Here is an 18,629-nt window from a genome sequence, read left to right as displayed (position 1 = left end):
TGCACCAGAGTGCCATGGTGACAGCAGCCCCCCTCCATGCCCCAAGGACCCAGCGCACTGCACCGTGGGGAAGGAGGCTGGGGAGCAGGACCCCTGGGCTTTCTGCATGGCTACTTAGTTGTCTTGGTGACAGACACAGCTGGGCTGTGGTGTTTTCTCACTTCAGCCCTCCACAAAAGACTGGGCTTAGCCAGCCTAAAGGGAAGGGAGGAGGAATAGTAGTCCAAAGGGGAGGAAATACCTGAGGCCTCAGTACAAGGAGCCAGGTACAGAGAGAGAAGGGAGTTGGGGATCTTCAAGCAACAGAATCAACAAGAAGTGTAAACAAACAAACAACAACAACAAAAAACAGAAAAAACAACTCAAACCCCCAAACAGAAAGGGCACAGAAACCAACCTGAAGGAGCTCCCAATGGTCAATGCTAGGATAATGTGAGAAGTCAAATGAAAAGGTAATATCAGATTATTATCTCAAATATATATGTATGTCCACAGTGATAAAAAAAAAGACATGCTCGACCTGGGTGCTGGTGGCTCATGCCTGTCATCCTAGCTACTCAGGAGGCTAAGATCTGAGGAATGAGGTTCGAAGCCACCTAGGGCTGGAAAGTCTGTAAACGTCTTATCTTCAATTAACCACCAAAAAGCCAGAAATGGAGCTGTGGCTCAAGTGGTTGAGCACTAGTCTTGAGTGAAAAAGCTAAGGGAAAGCACTCAGTCCCTGAGTTCAAGCCCCAGGACTAGCACCAAAAAAAGGTGGGGAAAATGGTTACAGTACAGTGAAAAAAGAAATTTGAGGGCTTAGGATGTGGTTCAGTGGTAGAGTGCTTGCCTAGCATGCATGAAGCCCTGGGTTTGATTCCTCAGTACCACATACACAGAAAAAGCCAGAATTGGTGCTGTGGCTCAAGTGGTCAAGGGCTAGCCTTGAGCAAAAGATGCTCAGGGATAGTACCCAAGCCCCAAGTTTAAGCCCTAGGACTGGCAAAAGTAAAAATAAAAATTGGCCAATCTTTCTCTAAGTGCATGATGTATAATCATCATTTGTGATGTCTATCATATATATTTTTTCTGTTTGTTCCCTGGCTTTTCCCCCTCAGGGCTGGTACTCTATCATTTGAGCCATATTGCCACTTCTAGCTTTTTGCTGCTTAATTGAGATAAGAGTATCACAGACTTTCTCGCTCAGGCTGGCTTTAAACTGGGATCTTTATATCTCAGCTTCCTGAGTAGCTAGGATTACAGGTGTGAACTATTGGTGCCCTGCTATCATGTGTGTTTGTCTGCTCATCATGCAACAGAAAGGCACCTTACCTCTTTGGATTTCTTTCCCCAAATTCACAGTCCCAGTCAAGTTGTGATTAAAAACATCAACTAGTATGGTCATGAGAAAAACATCAGCCAAATCCAGATAGAAGGATATAACATATATATACATGTATGTATATATACACACATATATATACATATATGTGTGTATATATGTATATATAATCCCTGACGAGTACTACCCTGACTATCAAGGTTGTAAAAGATGGTCACAGTTTAGAGGAGGCTAAGAGACATAAGAGACATGACAATGTAGACTCCTGGAACAGAAGTGAACACTGATGGGAAAACCCAGTAAAGTCTGCACTTTACTAAAGAAATTCCAATATTGGTTTCTCAGTTTTGACAAGCTACTATTTAGTATAAAATGCTAATATCTTAAAAAACAAAACACCTGACACTGGACCCAGGGTGCTCAGGAACTCTGTATTCCATTTCCACAAATGATCTCTGAATCTAAAATGATTCCACAGTCTAAAAAAAATTTACAGAAATATAATCAGGCACTGTACACAACTAATTCCAGCATTTGGTAGGCAGAGACAGGATGATAGCATATCCTACAATATGTAGCAACACCCAGTCTCAAAACAAGCAACAGCGAAAAGAAAAGCCCATAAAAACCAAAAACAAAGGTAGGTGCCAGTGGCTCATGCCTGTAATCCTAGCTACTCAGAGGTTGAAATCTGAGGATTGAAGTTCAAAGCCAGCCAGGGCAGGAAAGTTCAAGTCTCCAATTAACCATTAGAAAACTAGAAATGGTGTTGTGGCTCAAAGTGGTGGAGTGTTAGTCTTGAGTGAAAAAGCTCAGGGACAGCACCTAGGCCCTGAGTTCAAGCCCCACAACACTCTCTCTCTCTCTCTCTCTCTCGCTCTCTCGCTCTCTTTCTCTCTCTTTCACACACACACACACACACACACACACACACACACACACACACACACACACACACACACACACACACCACACCACATCACCTCTAGAGCTCACAAAACCTGGTTACCCTAGAAGTAGATTTATCAAAGTTCAGAGATACGATATATCTTAGTTAGATTGCTAATATTTCAAAGTGTGGACAAGGTTTTAGGGCCTAGGCTGAATAATTTTATTTGTGTGTATGCACCAGTACTGATGTTTGAACCCAGGGCTTTGTACTGATGCTTGTTTGTTTGTTTTTTTCTCACCAATGGCACTCTAACTCTTGAGTCACATCTCCAGTTCCACTTTCACTGGTTAACTGGAGATAAGAGTCCTTTGGATTAGTCTGCCTAGGCTGGCTTCCAACCTTGATCTTCAGATCTCATTCTTTTTAAGTAGCTAGGTTACAGGTATGAGCCACCAGAGTCTAGCCTGGTTGAGTTCTCATAGGTTGGAGAACTGACTAGGATTTGACAGTTTAAAACAGCTTTGGATGGGCTAGAAGTGTAATTGTAAACAGTCATTTTAACTGATTAATGGTCTTATCTTACAGGAGCAGGAATTTCCTGGCGCATCCAGTTCTAAGTTATTGTCACTTGGTTTCAGTGTTTAACATGAGGACAGGAATTGTTCTAGTATTGTTTAATACAGGAAGAGAAATATACTGTTATCACCTCTCACCCCCAAACCAAACCCTAGTTGTTATCTGGATTCTATCTTTTTACTTAAACCCTTTAGTCAAAAAGCCTTGCCTCTCTCCTGTGTATGATTCATTCTCTCTTTTATCTGGATCATTCTCACCTTGCAAAAAGTAAAGTAAAATAAAAATCCTTCTACTGATCACTTTAACATCTGTCCATTTGAACCAAAAAAAGTTCTCTTTTTTGGTCTTATTTATTTACAGCATTGATTTATTTTGTGATGGAGTCTAACTATGAAGCTCAAAGCTAGCTTCAAACTCCCTTTTTTATTTGGTCAGTAAAAACTTAATTTTATTTATTTATCTACTTATTTATTTTGTGTGTGACAGTGTCAGGGCTTGAACTGAGGGCTTCACATCATCACGTGCCTTTTTCAGTCAAGGCTAGTGCTCTACCACATGAGCCATACCTGCACTTCCAACTTTTCGCCCGTTAACTGGAGATAAAAGTTGCATAAGTCTCAGGGACTTTTCTGTCCAAGCTGTCTTTAAATCTCAATCCTCTTGAGGAGCTAGTATTCCCAGTGTGAGCCATGAGGCCCAACTCCAGCTTCATACTCTTCATCCTCCTGCCTACATCTCCCAAGGTAACCTTACAGCATCATTATTCATGATTTAAAAAAGATCAAGTAGCCTATTCCTAATTGAAATTACTAGACATATTCTAAAAGTTTTTTTTTTTTTGGGTCCGGTCTGGGCCTGGGCGCTGTCCCTCAGCTCTTCAGCTCAAGGCTAGCACTCTACCACATGAACCACATCGCCACTTCCAGCTTTTTTCTTTTTGCTTATGTGGTGCTGAGGAATCGAACCCAGGGCCTCATGCATGCAAGACAAGTGCTCTACCACTGAGCCACCTTCCCAGCCCTTATTCTAAAAGTTTTTATCTTTCTTTTTGGCCAACACATATTGTGTATATTGATGGGGTTAAATATAAATTATATATATATGTGTGTAGTGTCCACTAATTAAATCCAACCCTGCTTTATCTACCCTCTGTTTCCAACCTCTATTAATCACTATTTTATATGCAGGCCAACTCTTTCTAGTTTAGACCTATGAGAGAACATGCAGTACTTGTCTTGAAAGAGCTGTTCATGGCTATCAAGTTCATGACTTCATCTTCCTTTCCAGCTGGCTCTCCTTTTGCCCTCTACAATCCCTCCACTCTGTGATTTTAGGCCCTGGAGTACTCTGAGCACGTTTCTGCCTGAGGGCCTTGCATTCTCTCCACACTTTCCTTCGATCATTCCCCCCCACCCACTTTCTTCACAAGGTTGGATACTTCTTGTCAAGAAGCTGATCTCTGAATGATCATTTGTTGTGGAGTAAGCCACCAGGAGAGACCACACAAACACAGAGCACAGCCAATAGAAAGTCCTTATTAGTGGCCGGGACTACACTGGGTGGTCAGGTGCCCAAAGTGCAGTCCTGTGTCCCCTTTCAGGGCTGCTTTCAAGCAAAAATTTACATACTTGTTTGCTCAAGGGTGGAAAAGTCCCTGATGGTTCTTTCCTGCAGGTGCAACTCAAGTGGGAAGTTAAAGAAGCTAAACAATGCTGTAAGCAAGCATTGAGTGAGGGCAGCATGACTAGTTTCTATGATTAGTCCCTCAGACCTGTTACTTAGTAACATAAATGGAACAGTGGATACATATATCTTTAAACGTCAAACCATAATGAACTAGTCTCATGGGTGAGGGTGCAGTCTCTTCTTTAAGATGGAGTCACAAAAGCAAAATAGAATTCAGAAACTAAGAGTAAACTCTAAGACAGTGAATGTGACAAGCCCTATCACATGTTTTGGTTGTGGGGCTTGAACTCTGGGCCTGGGCGCTGTCCCTCAGCTCTTCAGCTCAAGGCTAGTGCTCTACCACTTGAGCCACAGAACCACTTCTAGTTTTCTGGTGGTTAATTAGAGATGAGAGTCTCATGAATTTTCCTGCCTGGGTGTCGGGAGCCCTACAGGTAGTCTATCTGCATGATAGGCTTGACTATCTCACTGGAACATCTGGAGGCTGTTCACAGAATCCGGTCTTTTCATCCTGCCCCATACAAACACCCGGTAGCTGTTAACGACCACCTTTTCACTGCCCTAAGCAACATCCTACAGCTGCTACGGCCAATGAAAAAGCTTCCTTATTCCAAGCATATAAATACCCTTGTGTGAAAAATAAAAATTGGCAGCTTGATCAGAATCCTGTCTTGCTGTCATTCTTCATGTCTCTTGTCCCTTCATTCCTTCTTGCTTAGGTTCACTGCCCTCGTTGAAGTCCTGCGGGTCGGGACACCTGGGCTGGCTTTGAACTGTTATCCTCAGATCTCAGCCTCCTGAGTAGCTAGGATTACAGGCATGAGCCACCGGTGCCTTGCTATAATTAGTAATCTTAATGATTTGATATCATTCCATCAAATACCTTGTCTGACTATCAACCTAGAAACTACTTGTGTAGGCTCTATGATATTACTCCATTTACAGAACATTTACTTTAATTATTATATATAACATACAGGTTTGCCATTTTTACTCACTTTTAAGTGTGTTCAATGGCATTCAGTATATTCACATCGTTGTGCAACCATCCCTCAATCCTCCCACATTGAAATTGTCTACCCATTAAACAACGATGCCCAGAGGAACACAGAGGTGCAATGCCTGTTACATTGATCATACAAAATAATATTTATGGAAATGAACTTTAGGAAATGGAAACAAGAGATTTTTTTCTTTGTTGATATTTTTGTTTTCCTTTCTTTTGATCTGGTTTATTCATTTATATGTTTTGGGGAGGGTAAGGGGAGGCATAGTAATGGAGGGACATAGGGTGAACAAATGCAGCAGTGGTACTCACGAGACAGTATGTTGAACATGAGCTGTACAACTTGTGGGTGGAAATGGGAGGGAAAAACTAGGAGAGAGCAAAGGAAGGGGTGACCTTGTTCAAAAAGAAATGCATTCTTGGTGGCTCAGTGGTAGAGCGCTTGCCTTGCATGCATGAGGCCCTGGGTTCGATTCCCTAGCACCACATAAGCAAAAAGAAAAGAAAAAAAGCCAGAAGTGGCGCTGTGGCTCAAGTGGTAGAGCGCTAGCCTTGAGCTGAAGATCTGAGGGACAGCGCCCAGGCCCAGAGTTCAGGCTCCAGGACCGGACCCTCTCTACCGCCCTTCCCCCCCCCCCCAAAATTGTATTCTTGGTTGGGCATCAGTGGCTCACGCCTGTAATCCTAGCTACTCAGGAGGCTGAGATCTGAGGATCATGGGGTTCAAAGCCAGCCCGAGCAGGAAAGTCCATGAGACTCTTATCTCCAATAAACCACCAGAAAACTGGAAGTGGCTCTGTGGCTCAAGTGGTAGAGTGTTCACCTTGAGCTGAAGAGATGAGGGACAACATCCAGGCCCAGAGTTGAAGCCCCACTACCAACAAAAACAAAACAAAACAAAAACGAAATGTGCTCTTTACCTGAGTTCTGTAACTGTAACCCCTCTGTGTATCACCTTTACAATCACAATAAAAGTTTTCCTCATCCCCAGGCTCCTGGTAACCACTCTTCTACTTTCTGTGTCTATGAATTTTACTATTCTGAGTACCTTGTCTTCATTTGGCATGTCTTCAAATTTTACCCATGCTGTAGCCTTGATCAGAATCTCATTTCTTTTTTGTATGAAGAATAGGTATCTGTCACATTTTGTTTACCCATTTATCTGTCAATGGGCATTTGGGAGGGGCCTCCACCTTTTGGCCATTGTGGACTATAAACTAATGTAAACTTTGGGATACAACTACCTATTTGACTTGCTTCCTCCAATTCTTTAAGTATAGATCCAGCATTGGAAATTGCTGGGTCATATAGAAGTTCTTAATGTGTTTTTATGATGATGCTGGCATTGAAACTCAGGGCCTCACACTTGCTAAACAGGCACTCTACCTCAGGCCATTCTTTATCATTACTTCTTAACTTTTTTTTTTTTTGGGTCCAGTCGTGAGGCCTGAACTCTGGGCCTGGGCACTGTCCCTCAGCTCTTCAGCTCAAGGCTAGAGCTCTACCACTTGAGCCACAGCGCCACTTCCGGCTTTTTTCTTTTTTCTTATTTTGTGCTGAGGAATCGAACCCAGGGCCTCATGAGTGCAAGGCCAGCACTCTAGCACTGAGCCACCTTCCTAGCCCTACTTCTTAACTTTTTAAAAATCTATTTATTTATTTATTTTTGTCAGTCATGGGGCTTGAACTCTGGGCCTGGGTGCTTTCCCTGTACTCTTCAGCTCAAGGTGAGTGCTCTACTGCTTGAGCCACAGCACCACTTCCAGTTTTCTAGTGGTTTATTGGAGATAAGAGTCTCATAGAGTTTCCTGCCTGGGCTGGCTTTGACCGTGATCCTCAGATCTCAGCTTCCTGAGTAGTTAGGATTACAGGCATGAGCCACCAGCGCCCGGATAATCCACTAATTTTTTTTAAAACAGCTCCTACTGACTCTGAACTTTTACATATAGATACACACACACACACACACACACACACACGGATATTTTTTTCTCCTCTAGCCATATTGTTAAGTCTCATAAGAACAGAGATCTTGTTACTTTGCCACTGTATTTCTAGCTTCTAAGAGTTCCCAACAAGTAGTATCATCATCAACAATGATAACAATAGCTTTAACAAATAAAATCATGGCACTGAAATTTAATTTAAGGATTTTGCATTTGTTAGGTAAGAATTCTTTCACTTAAGCCAAACCCCTAGTCCTTTTGCTTTTGTATTCAGATTTCCACAAAAACTTCAGGCTTTCTGCTTAAGTTGGCATCAGACTACTATGCTTCCACCTTTACCCCACCCCCACCCCCAAGTTGCTGGGACTACAGCCCCTGTGCCTGGCTTTTGAGTTTTAATATTGTCTTTTTCTCCTGACTTATATCTTCCATTCCTAGGAAGGAGTCAGGCTTTAGATGTATTCTTTTGGTAGAGCCATTTGCATAATAGGTAGATAAGAAAGTAATCAGAAAGGATATGTTCCCTAGTGGACTGATGCTACAGGATGGGAGGGGAGAGAGAGCCTGATAGTATATGAAGGGATAAGATTGAAATGAGAAGAGTACAGGGGAGGGATCAGTTTTCTCAGGTGGTGAAGGGCAGGGGTTCCCAGACAGATGAGAACTGTAGCCTGCCTTCCACCCCAGAGGCTCCCTGGAGTGGTAAGATACTAGAAACTACCCAGTTTACTCTGTCTTAAGCCCACCATGCTTCCTTAGGAGAAGAGTCATCTGGAAGCTGAGAAAATTGTCATAGGACCATCAGAATTGGGAAGGAAAGAATCTTGTGTAGGGTATTCTTGAATGTTTTCCAGGAAAGCCTCTAGGGTCTTTTCCCAATGCTGGACTGAGATTCTTGTTAAACCAGCAGATGAGAGTTTAGAGGTGGATTTGGTGAGAATTAACGCAAAGTGCTATTTCTCTCACATTCAATTTATAAGGCAAAAGTAACAGTTGCTTTCTCTGTGTGTTATACTTATCATTCATTTGGCCAAGAAATATTTATTGGGTGCTTACAATGAAGCACTGATTTAGATAGTAGATATACACTTAGCAATCATACATTGTCTCTGCTCCTCCAACTTGCACTTACAGCCTATGAGGGAGAAAAAAAATAAAGAAGCAAACAAATATATAATTTCACATTAGGAAGAGTGATATGAAGGGAAAGCTATCTAAGGATTGTGGTTTGAAGCTAGCCTTGGCAGGAAAGTCTGCGAGACACTTACCTCCAATTAACTACCAAAAGTCAGAAGTGTCTCAAGTAGTAGAACACTAGCCTTGAATGAAAAAGCCAAGTAAGAGCTCAAGGCCCTGAGTTCAAGCCCCCCGTATTGGTGCACATGTGTGTGCTCACATGTGTGCACACACACAATTTATCTCAGAGTGCCAAGTATTGGTGTAAATGAAACTATTTGGTTATTTAATGCTTACTTGTTGAAAGCAAGAATGAAGGGAAAGAATGTATGGAAAAGCCTAAGACCAACAAGATAAAAATCCCAAGGTTTGGGGTTGAAACCTCAGAAAGAAAACTCAAACTTAGTTTCTAACACTATATTTTCACAACAGGATCTCTGACCCCAAGTGTGGGCTGTCATTCCACCCACCAAGCAAGTAGCCACCATCAGGCCTCCTCCTATTCAACTCAGTTCTGACACAGTCTACCTGGGCGTAGTGCCACATCCCATGTGCCACACAGTGAGGTCTTAGTCCTCAGGACTACCACCACACCCCCTTGAAAGGCCCATCATGGTCCCAGGTTTTTGGTTTTTTGTTGTTGTTGTTGTTCTATGTTTTGGTTTTTTTAAACTTATGCTTCTGATCCTCTAGCTATAAACTAACTCCTACAAGCCCTTCTCCTCAGCTTTCATTCACTTGCTTGAAGGCTCCCAGAATTCAGGGAAACACACCTACTAGTTGATGATAAAAGCTACAGATGAAGAGATATATACGGCTAGGTATTGGGAAGGGGCACTGAGCTCCCAGGTCATCTCTAGACATGCCATCCTCCAGGGATCTCCATGTGTTCCATCTATGGGTGTGTGTGCCCGTATGTCTGTGTGTCTGTGTCTGGAAATGAGACATGAGTTCATAGCCTCACACTCTTGCTTAGGTATTTTTTGCTCAAGGCTGCTGCTCTATCACTTGAGCCACAGATATACTTCTAGCTTTGTGTTGATTAATTAGAGACAAAAGTCTCCTGGACTTTTTTTTTGCCCTGGTTGGCTTCAAATCTTGTTCCTCAGACTTTAGTCTCCTGAGGAGTTAAGGATTACAGGCATGAGTTACTATGTGCTCAACTTACTTTTAGATTTTTTTATGAAGGCTTCATTACATAATCATTGGCCACTGAAGACAAACTTAACCTTTGGCCTCCTTTCCTCTCCCCTTGGCATTGAGTTGAAAATGTCAACTCTCTAACACTACTTTGACCAGCTTGCATCCTGAATCTATACAGGGGCTGCCAACCATCTCAACTGATTAGCGTATCAAAAGCTACGTCACTAGATCTAAAATATCTTAGGAATTGTAAAGCCCATTCAGGTTTCCAACTACTCTAAAGTAGAGCAGTGCTAAGAAGGTCAAGCCTGGAGAAGTGGACAAGTTGTCCTAATTTCGTCTTGCTCAGCTTTTCCCTTTTATGGGTGTGACAAAAATCACTGGGGATCGTTATTTTATTTTATTTTTTGTAATCCCTTGTGGATCCCAATTTAGGTTGTTGTGTCAGAGATTCCAGACAGTTTATGAGTGGAACAAAGTACTCAGGGAAGCTTACAATTTCAGAGGGCAGTTAATTTAGGGTGAGATGTGGGAAGAAGTGTCTGAGCAAAAGAGGCAGACCCCCAAATCACAGACATTGTTTCAGGCAAGATCTGTGGATGAAACCCATGGAAACACAGTGATGTCAGATTGTGGGCTCAGGGGCCTGGCAGAATGGGAGGCTGACCTCACCGCCCAGGGGACCAGTGAGCTCAGACTCCAGGGAGGGCTCTTCACAGCCCCCAACGATACTGGAGCAGCAAACACAGCCAAAAGGGCTCTGGAGACTGAGCTGCTTTCATCACTGTTCAATTAGTGTTCCACCCTTCTGCCAGCATGGATCCCTCTTGGGCACAGTAGAGAGAGCCAGAAGGAAGAGGTATGGACTTGCACCCAGGAAACTTTAGGCCTTATTGGGAAACATACTTCTCCTTAAAAGAGCCATCTGCTGGGATAGACTCCTACTCTCAACAGCTCATAGGTAGAAAGGCAGCTTTGTAAACTTGAAGCTAGGCTATAACCACAATCTGTCACTTAATTACCAGCCATCTGACATTGTGCAAGTTACATGATCACACTGGAGATGCCTTTTCTTTGATCAGTATAATAGAGACAATACTTTTTGTGAAGAGTAAATGAGGGAAATCTTACGTACCTAAAACCCAGCAGGTGTTAAATAAACATCGGCTGCTATTACTGTCACTGCTTAATCACACAGTGCATCTGGGTACCTGTGCCTTATGCCTGTAATCCTAGCTACTGAGAAGGTTGAGATCTGAGGATCACTGTTTGAAGCTGGCCTGAGCAAGGAAGTTTGTGAGACTCTTCTCTTTAATAAACTACCAAAAAGTCTGGATATGGAGCTGTGGCTCAAGTGGTAGAGTGCTAGCTTGAGCAAAAAAAAATGGTCAGGAACAGTGCCCAGGTCCTGAGTTCAAGCCCCAGGACACCCATACACACACAGGGACAGGGACAATATAGTGTGACTGGCTGCCTGTAGTAAGAAGGGAAGATGTCTTTTCACAGACAGAGTTTACACAAGCTGGATCTGAAAAATGTATTTACCAAGTTGGCAAGGGAAGGAAAGGAAAAGTATTCCATAAAAAGGTGTATTTGAAGACCAAAAGAAAGCACAGAAGGAAGGAAGCAAGAGAGGGAAGAAGAGAAAAAGACAAGGAAGGAAAGAAAGAAGGAAGGGAAGGGTGAAGGGAGGCAGGAAGAGAGTGAAGAAGAAGGGAAGGAATAAAGAAAGGGAGGGAGGCAGGAACGGAAGGAGGAAGATAGCTCAATTCATTTCAGTTCAAGCTACATGAACTAAATAATTTGTCTTTTAGGTCAACTGCTAGTGGCTCATGCCTGTTATCCTAGCTACTCAGGGATCTAAGATCTGAGGATCACAGTTCAAAGCCAGTTCAAGTAAGAAAATCCATGAGATGTCTATCTCCAATTAACCATAAAAAGAACAGAAGTAGAATTTTGGTTCAAGTGGTAGAGCAGTATCTTTAAGTGAACAAGCTAAGGGACAGTGTATGCCAGGCCCTGAGTTTAAGCCCCAGTACTGGTACACACACACACAGGTGCACATATGTGCACATACACACACACATACACACACACACACTCACACACACACACCAATAACACCCCCCTCCAAAAAAACCACACCGAAAACTTGTCTTCTAGGCTCTTTGTTAAAGTGCTGGAGCCACAAAAATGAATAACGGTATTAATTTTAACAGCTTGAGTTCTTTGCATTTACTAATTCAATTTAAAACTACAAGGTAGGCATTGTTATCATCTCTAATATAATGGGTAAGGAACCTGAGCATAGAGACTAATAATTTGTCCATTTATACAACTAAAACTTACTAGAATCAATTTTAATCTATACTATCTGCCACCAGAGTCAGAGTTCTTAACTACTGTGCCCTAAGAGACAAGAGTCACCCTGGGGTAAGGCAGTGATGAAATCGTGTGGTAGCTCCAGGGATAGAGATACACACAGGAAACTGGGCCTAGAGAGGAGAATGAGATCATACAGCAAAGACTCCTTAGAGGAGAGCATGGCTTTGCAGGTAAGTCTGACATAATGAGAGAGTTGTTCCAGGTGGACTGAACATTAACAAAACAACGTGAAGAACAAGAGGCAAGGAGCCTGGTTCTACTAGAGTTGATGTGAGATGCAAGGAAATGGACTTGATAGGGTAGGGATAGATGGGATAAAGAAGAATAATCTGATGAGAAAATTAAGTGGGGCTCCCTCATTATTAAATGTAGGAGATGAGAGAAAGATCTAGATTCGCTCCAAGGTTTCTGGTAAAAACACTTGGGAATCATTTATTAGATGAGGGTGAGAAGACAAAGAAATCAATTTCAAAAATACTGAATTTTATGTACCTGGGAGATATTTAAGAGTGGCTAACCACTCAACCAACCAGAGACTCTGTTATTCCACTTTTGCTCATGGACAGAGCTAGAAATAAGAAACAAGATAAATAGCAGAAAACATTTTTCTCAAGGCCAATGGGATACATTCTATAAAAGACTGTATTCATACATTAAAAAAGACTGAAATAATACCAAGTATGTTCTCTGTACCACAATGAAGTTGAATTAGAAACTAGTTTTGTTTTGATTGTTTCTATCAGTAGTAGGGCTAGAACTCAGAGCCTTGTACTCTCCCTTGGCTTTTTCTCTCACAGCTGGCACCTTGCCACTTGAGCCCTCCTACCTCTCTGGTCCAGTTTTTTTTTTTTTTTTTGCTGTTTAATTGGAGAGTCTTGACTTTTTCTGCCTGGGTTCACATCAAACTTTAATGTTTATATCTCAGGTATTAGGATTACAGGTATGAGCCATTACCAGGAGATAATACTGGGATTTGGGTGGCCATGGGCTCTTGTCCTTGAGTTCAGGTCCCCCACCAAGGGAGTTCTGAGTCTGGCTCCACCATTGAGATAAATCAGAGATCCATCTCTTCTTTGGACATGTTTATAAAATGGTTGAGACTTGCGTTTATTTTTCTCATATTTCTCCACACTCTTGTTTGCTGAGTTGAACCTAATGTTTTTATTGAACTGATGGATTTGCTATTTTTCCCACTTGAAAATATATAGACAGTGGCACTATGGCTGAAGTGGTAGAGTGCTCACCTTGAGCTGAAGAGCTGAGGGACAGTGCCCAGGCTCAGAGTTCAAGCCTCATAACTGACAAAAAGCAAAAACAAAAACAAAAATATGGAGGCAAATTTATACCATTATCTTTGGTTTATTTCAGTTTTGCTCAGGTCACATTTTTATTCATTATTAAAAAAATAAATCAAAAAATAATTTTAAAAGAATATTAGCAATCAGAATAGAAATAAATGGGACATAAATATATGAATTCAAAACATATTCCTAATAACCAGTATGTTGAAAACTAAATCATAAGGGAAATTTGAAAATATTTTGAGATGACGGAACTGAAAATATAGCACTATGAGAGGCAGATAACGCAAGACCTAGAGGGGAATTTAAAGTATGAAATGGTACATTAAAAAAGAAGCAAGTTCTCAAGTCAATAATATCTTCCCCATTGAGGAATTAGAAAAAGAAAAGAAAAGTAAGGAATCATAAGGAAGGAAATAGGTTAGAAAATATCAAAATAGAAAATGAAAAAAAAAAGAAAAGAGCTGCTAAACAGAAAATAAAAACAAAATGGAAAAACATTTAGCTAGATTGACCAAGAAAAAAAAGTGATCAGACCCAAATATAAAAGAAGAAAATATTTAAAAATTTAATAAAAAGTGCAAAACTGAAATCTATAAAACATTGTTGAAAATCACTTCAAAGAAACCTAAAAAAGAACACAATCCCATATTCATTGATTAGACATTTTTTTTGTTACAATGGCAATGTTTTACAACTAGAACTAACTGTAGGTTTACAAAACCTCTATCAAAAATATCCTAGCTCACAAAAATTGACAAGCTTATCTTAAAACGATTTGGGAATGTAGAAGCCTAGAATAGTCAAACAGCCTTAGGAAAGAAAAACAAAGTTGGATGGTTCAACCTTCAACCATGGACAGAGCCCAGGCCTTGAGTTTAAGCCTTAAGACTGGCATGCACATGTGCATGTGCACATACACACACACACACACACACACACACACACACCCCACATACAAAATAAGTGGACCCCCATCTCTAGTCAATGCATTAAAATTCATAGCTGAAAACATAGGGTGAATATTCTATTGTATTGAGTTAGGCCATGATTATTTAGGTATGATTAAAAAAAGTCAAAAATAACAAGAGAAGGACAGAAAAATTGGCATTACAAAGTTTTATATATTGCTACTGGGAAGGTAATGTTGCAGACATTTTGGACAATAGCTTACCTGTTCCTTAAAATATTAAACAAAAAGTTACCATATTACGCAATAATTCTATTACTTTACTAAAAATTGAAGACATATAAAAACCGCACATGGAGAGTCATAGTGGTATTATTCATATATTTCAAAGGAATATATGCTATAATGTACATAAACTGGATGCTAAATAAAAAAATTAGAGATTAGCCGAGTGCCAGTGGTGCATTCCTGTAATCCTAAGGAGGCTGAGATCTGAAGGTTGCCGTTCAAAGCCAGTTTGGGCAGCAAAGTCCGTGAGACTCTTATCTTCAATTAACTACCAGAAAACCAGACTGGTTCTGTGGCTGAAGTGGTAGCGTGCTTGCCTTGAGCTGAAGAGCTGAGGGACAGTGCCCTGGCCCAAAGTTCAAGTTTTATGGCCAACCAAAAACAAAATTAGATATATTATTCCATTTATATAAAATGTTGAGTGTAAGTAAATCCATGGAGCTTGACAGTAGGTTACTAGTTGCTACAGCTGAGCAGGTTGGACATGTTCTAAAATTAGTTATGGTAAATCACTTTTGGGGAAAACATAGTAGTGTTGTAGTTATAGTAATTCCAGACTTCAAACTTTACTACAGAGCTGTGGTTAAAAAAAATAGCTTAGTACTGATGCTGAAATTGACCCAAGGACCAATAGAACAGAAGACCTAGAAAGGAACTCATAGAACTACAGCCATCTAATATTTGATAAGGACACAACAACAACAACAACAAAAACATCGGATGGAAAAAAAGACAGCCTCTTTAACAAATGGCACTGAAAGCATTGGATATCCACATGTAGAAAACTGAAACTGAATGCCTGTTGCTCTGTATTAACATCAATTCAAAACAAATCAAAGACCTCAATACTGTATAAGACCTGAAACTTTGAAACTACTAAAGGAAGGGGTAGGAGAAACATTACAACTTCTTGGCACAGGCAGAAACTTTCTGAGTAAAGTTTCAGGGGTTCAGCAAATCAAAGAGAGCATTAAAAAATGGGATTTCATGGCAAAGTATATGGTTAAAAGCTAACAAGACAGCCAACAGAATGGGAGTTTATCTTTGCCAGCTACACATCAGATCATAATCGAATATCCAGAATGTACAAAAAGCTCAAGAAACTAAACTCTCAAAAAACCACCAATCCAATAAATGGGTAAATGAGCTTCATAGAGACATTGTAGAAGACATGAAAATAGCCAAGACACATCTCTTGTCACAAAGGAAATGTAAATAAAAACAACGCTGAGATTCCATCTCATCTCAGAATGTCCATCATCAAGAATACAAACAACAGATGCTGGTGTGGATGTTGGAGAAAAGAAACTCTAATATACTGTTGATGAGAGTATAAACTTGCTCAACCACTGTAAAAAGCAGTTTGGAGATTCCTCAAAAAACTAAATATGATCTAGCAATGCGACTCTTGGGAAATTATCCAAAAAATTACACATCAGGAAACAGTAAACTATGCACAACTATGTTCACTGCTTCAGTATTCACCATAACCAGGGTGTGAGAACAGCCCAGATTTTCCTCAGTAGACAAATGAATCAAGAAAATGTGGTATATAGACACTATGGAGTTTTACTCATTCATTGGGAAGAATCCTGTAAAAATCATTTGCAAAGAAATGGATGTACTGGGAAAAAATTATGTTAAGTGAAGTAAGTTAGATCCAGAGAGACAAAGGACACATGTTGTCTCCCATATGTGGAAGCTAGATTCAATAAGAAGATGGTAAAGGGGGAAAAAGTTGAGAATTTCATAAATGGATGGTGGTCTTGTCAATGAGGTGCATTAGCAAACATGTTAAGAATGAAAAGCAGCAGACCTAGGGTCTTATGTAGAGAAGAAAGAGTTATAAATGGATGCTGTAAGCAGGAATGCAAGTCCAAGAGTGACTGGTTGTTTCTTATGGAAAAAATGATATTGAGCAGCACATGCTGTGGTGATAGTTGTCACAGTTATAGTTCTCCCCACTCCCACCACAATAGAAGGGAAAGAGGTTGGTAATGTTGCTATTGTGAAAGATTGTGTTAAAGGAGAATTAAACTTAGGGGTTCATGGGAATACATGTAGGTAGCAGTTAAAATCTTGTAGAAACCCCTTTTCCTTCCTTCCTTCCTTCCTTCCTTCCTTCCTTCCTTCCTTCCTTCCTTCCTTCCTTCCTTCCTTCCTTCCTTCTTTCCTGCCTTCCTGCCTTCTTCCTTCCCTTCCTTGCTCCCTCTTTCTCTCCCTCCCTCTCTCCTTTCCTCTCTCCCTCCATCTCTCCCTTCCTCCCTCCCTCCCTCCCTTCCTTCCTCCCTTCCTTCCTTTCTTTCTTTCTTTCTTTCTTTCTTTTCTTTCTCCTTCCTTCCTTCATCTCTCTTTCTTTCCTTCTTTCTTTCTTTCCCTCCTTCATTCCTTCCTTCCTTTCCTTCTGTCTCCTTCCTTTCTTCTTTCTTTTCTTTCCTTTTTTTCTTCTTTTTGTGTTAAAAATTGAATGAACAAAGCTTTTAATATGCTACGTGTGCACTGTACACTGAAATTCAACCCCATCTAGTTATTGCTGATTTTTACAGTTCATAGATTTGGATCTCATTTTCCCAGGCATTGATGGCTTATGCCTATAATCCTAGCTACTCAGGATCCAGAGATCTGAGGATCAATATTCAAAGCCAGTCCAGGCAGTCAAATATGAGAGAATCTGATCTCAAATTAACCTGCAAAAAGCTGGAAGTAGAACTGTGGCTCAAATGGTAGAGCACCAGCCTTGAGTGGAAAAAGCTAAGGAAGAGCATTAGACCCTTAGTTCAAACCCCAGTACACATTCTCTCTCTTACAGAGAGAGAGAGAGAGAGAGAGAGAGAGAGAGAGAGAGAGAGAGAGAGAGAGAGCAATTTTACTTATAAGAAAACCAGATAAGCTGGACTGGGAATCTCTTATTTTCCTTGCTAGGCTCATACCTCATGTCACAACATCAACAGAGTTGTCTATATCTTTGGCCCACTGGTCAAAGAACCTCCTACAGATGTCACTCCCACCTTCTTGACAACTAGGGTGCTCAGTACTTTGCACCAAGCTGATTTTGAGGCTCATAACATCCTCAGGGAGTCTGGGTATGTTGGGAAAACCAGCCAGATGCCAGTGATTTTGACACCATTGCATTTTGATCAGGACCCACTCCAGAAGCAGCCTTCCTGTTAAAGATCTGTGGTTATTCGGACTTTCATTACAAGTGACTTCATGACTGGCAATGAGATCACCGTGAAGGTGGTGTTAAAGATGGTCACTGAGATTAAGAAGATTCCTGGTATTTCCCAAATTATGTATGACTTAACATCAAAGCCCCCAGGAACCACTGAATGGAGGTAATAAACTTAGTATTCTGTTAAAAATAAACAAAAAAAACCCCTATAGTTTGGGGAAGCCATGTAATTTACCCCAAATCACATGATAATTGATGGAGAACCCAGAAATCAAACTTAGATCTCTTTGAATTGGAATTCTAGATAGAAGAAAGCCAAAGTTAGAAGAGGAAAATGCTAATAGTTACATGAGACTGGGCACAAACATCAGGATTTAAGTCAAGGTTCCATAGAAATTAGGTAGAGTTAAAGGTAGAGGGGACAAGATTGAGAGAGAGGGTTTTCATAGTTTGTAGCCTTTGGGGCAGAACAATGTTTATAGACTACATTTTTTGCAGTGCTGAGGTATTTATGGAGTACTAAAGTAAAGGTGAGGTATGAACAAGTTGGTGGGGCTATAGTCTGTCGAACGGATTATCCTTACTGACGGTGAAGAATCACCCACAGATGATGGCAGATAATTGAGTGAGGACCAAAACAGCTATGTGGCAACATTTATTTTTCACTTTTTTTTTAGGGGAAAAGAAGCATATCTTTAACATTTATTTGTCCTAACATTCACATTTGGCTTCATCATGGAGTTGTTTTATTATGGAACAGATTCATTAAGGAATCAACTACTTCTATATGAAATAATTTCTATATTAAAAAGATTTGAACTTGT

At 40.7% G+C, this 18,629-nt stretch overlaps 1 protein-coding gene across 1 annotated transcript in view; it reads left to right on the top strand.

Annotated features, from left to right (window-relative positions):
• Exoc6b (exocyst complex component 6B) overlaps positions 1-18,629 on the top strand; it is a 564,774-nt gene that overhangs the window by 10,179 nt on the left and 535,966 nt on the right. The window lies entirely within an intron of this gene.

Source organism: Dipodomys spectabilis, unplaced genomic scaffold (genome assembly GCF_019054845.1).
Source record: "Dipodomys spectabilis isolate Male_0828 unplaced genomic scaffold, ASM1905484v1 ptg000262l, whole genome shotgun sequence".
NCBI lineage: Eukaryota > Metazoa > Chordata > Mammalia > Rodentia > Heteromyidae > Dipodomys > Dipodomys spectabilis.
This window is presented reverse-complemented; position numbering and strand designations above follow the sequence as displayed.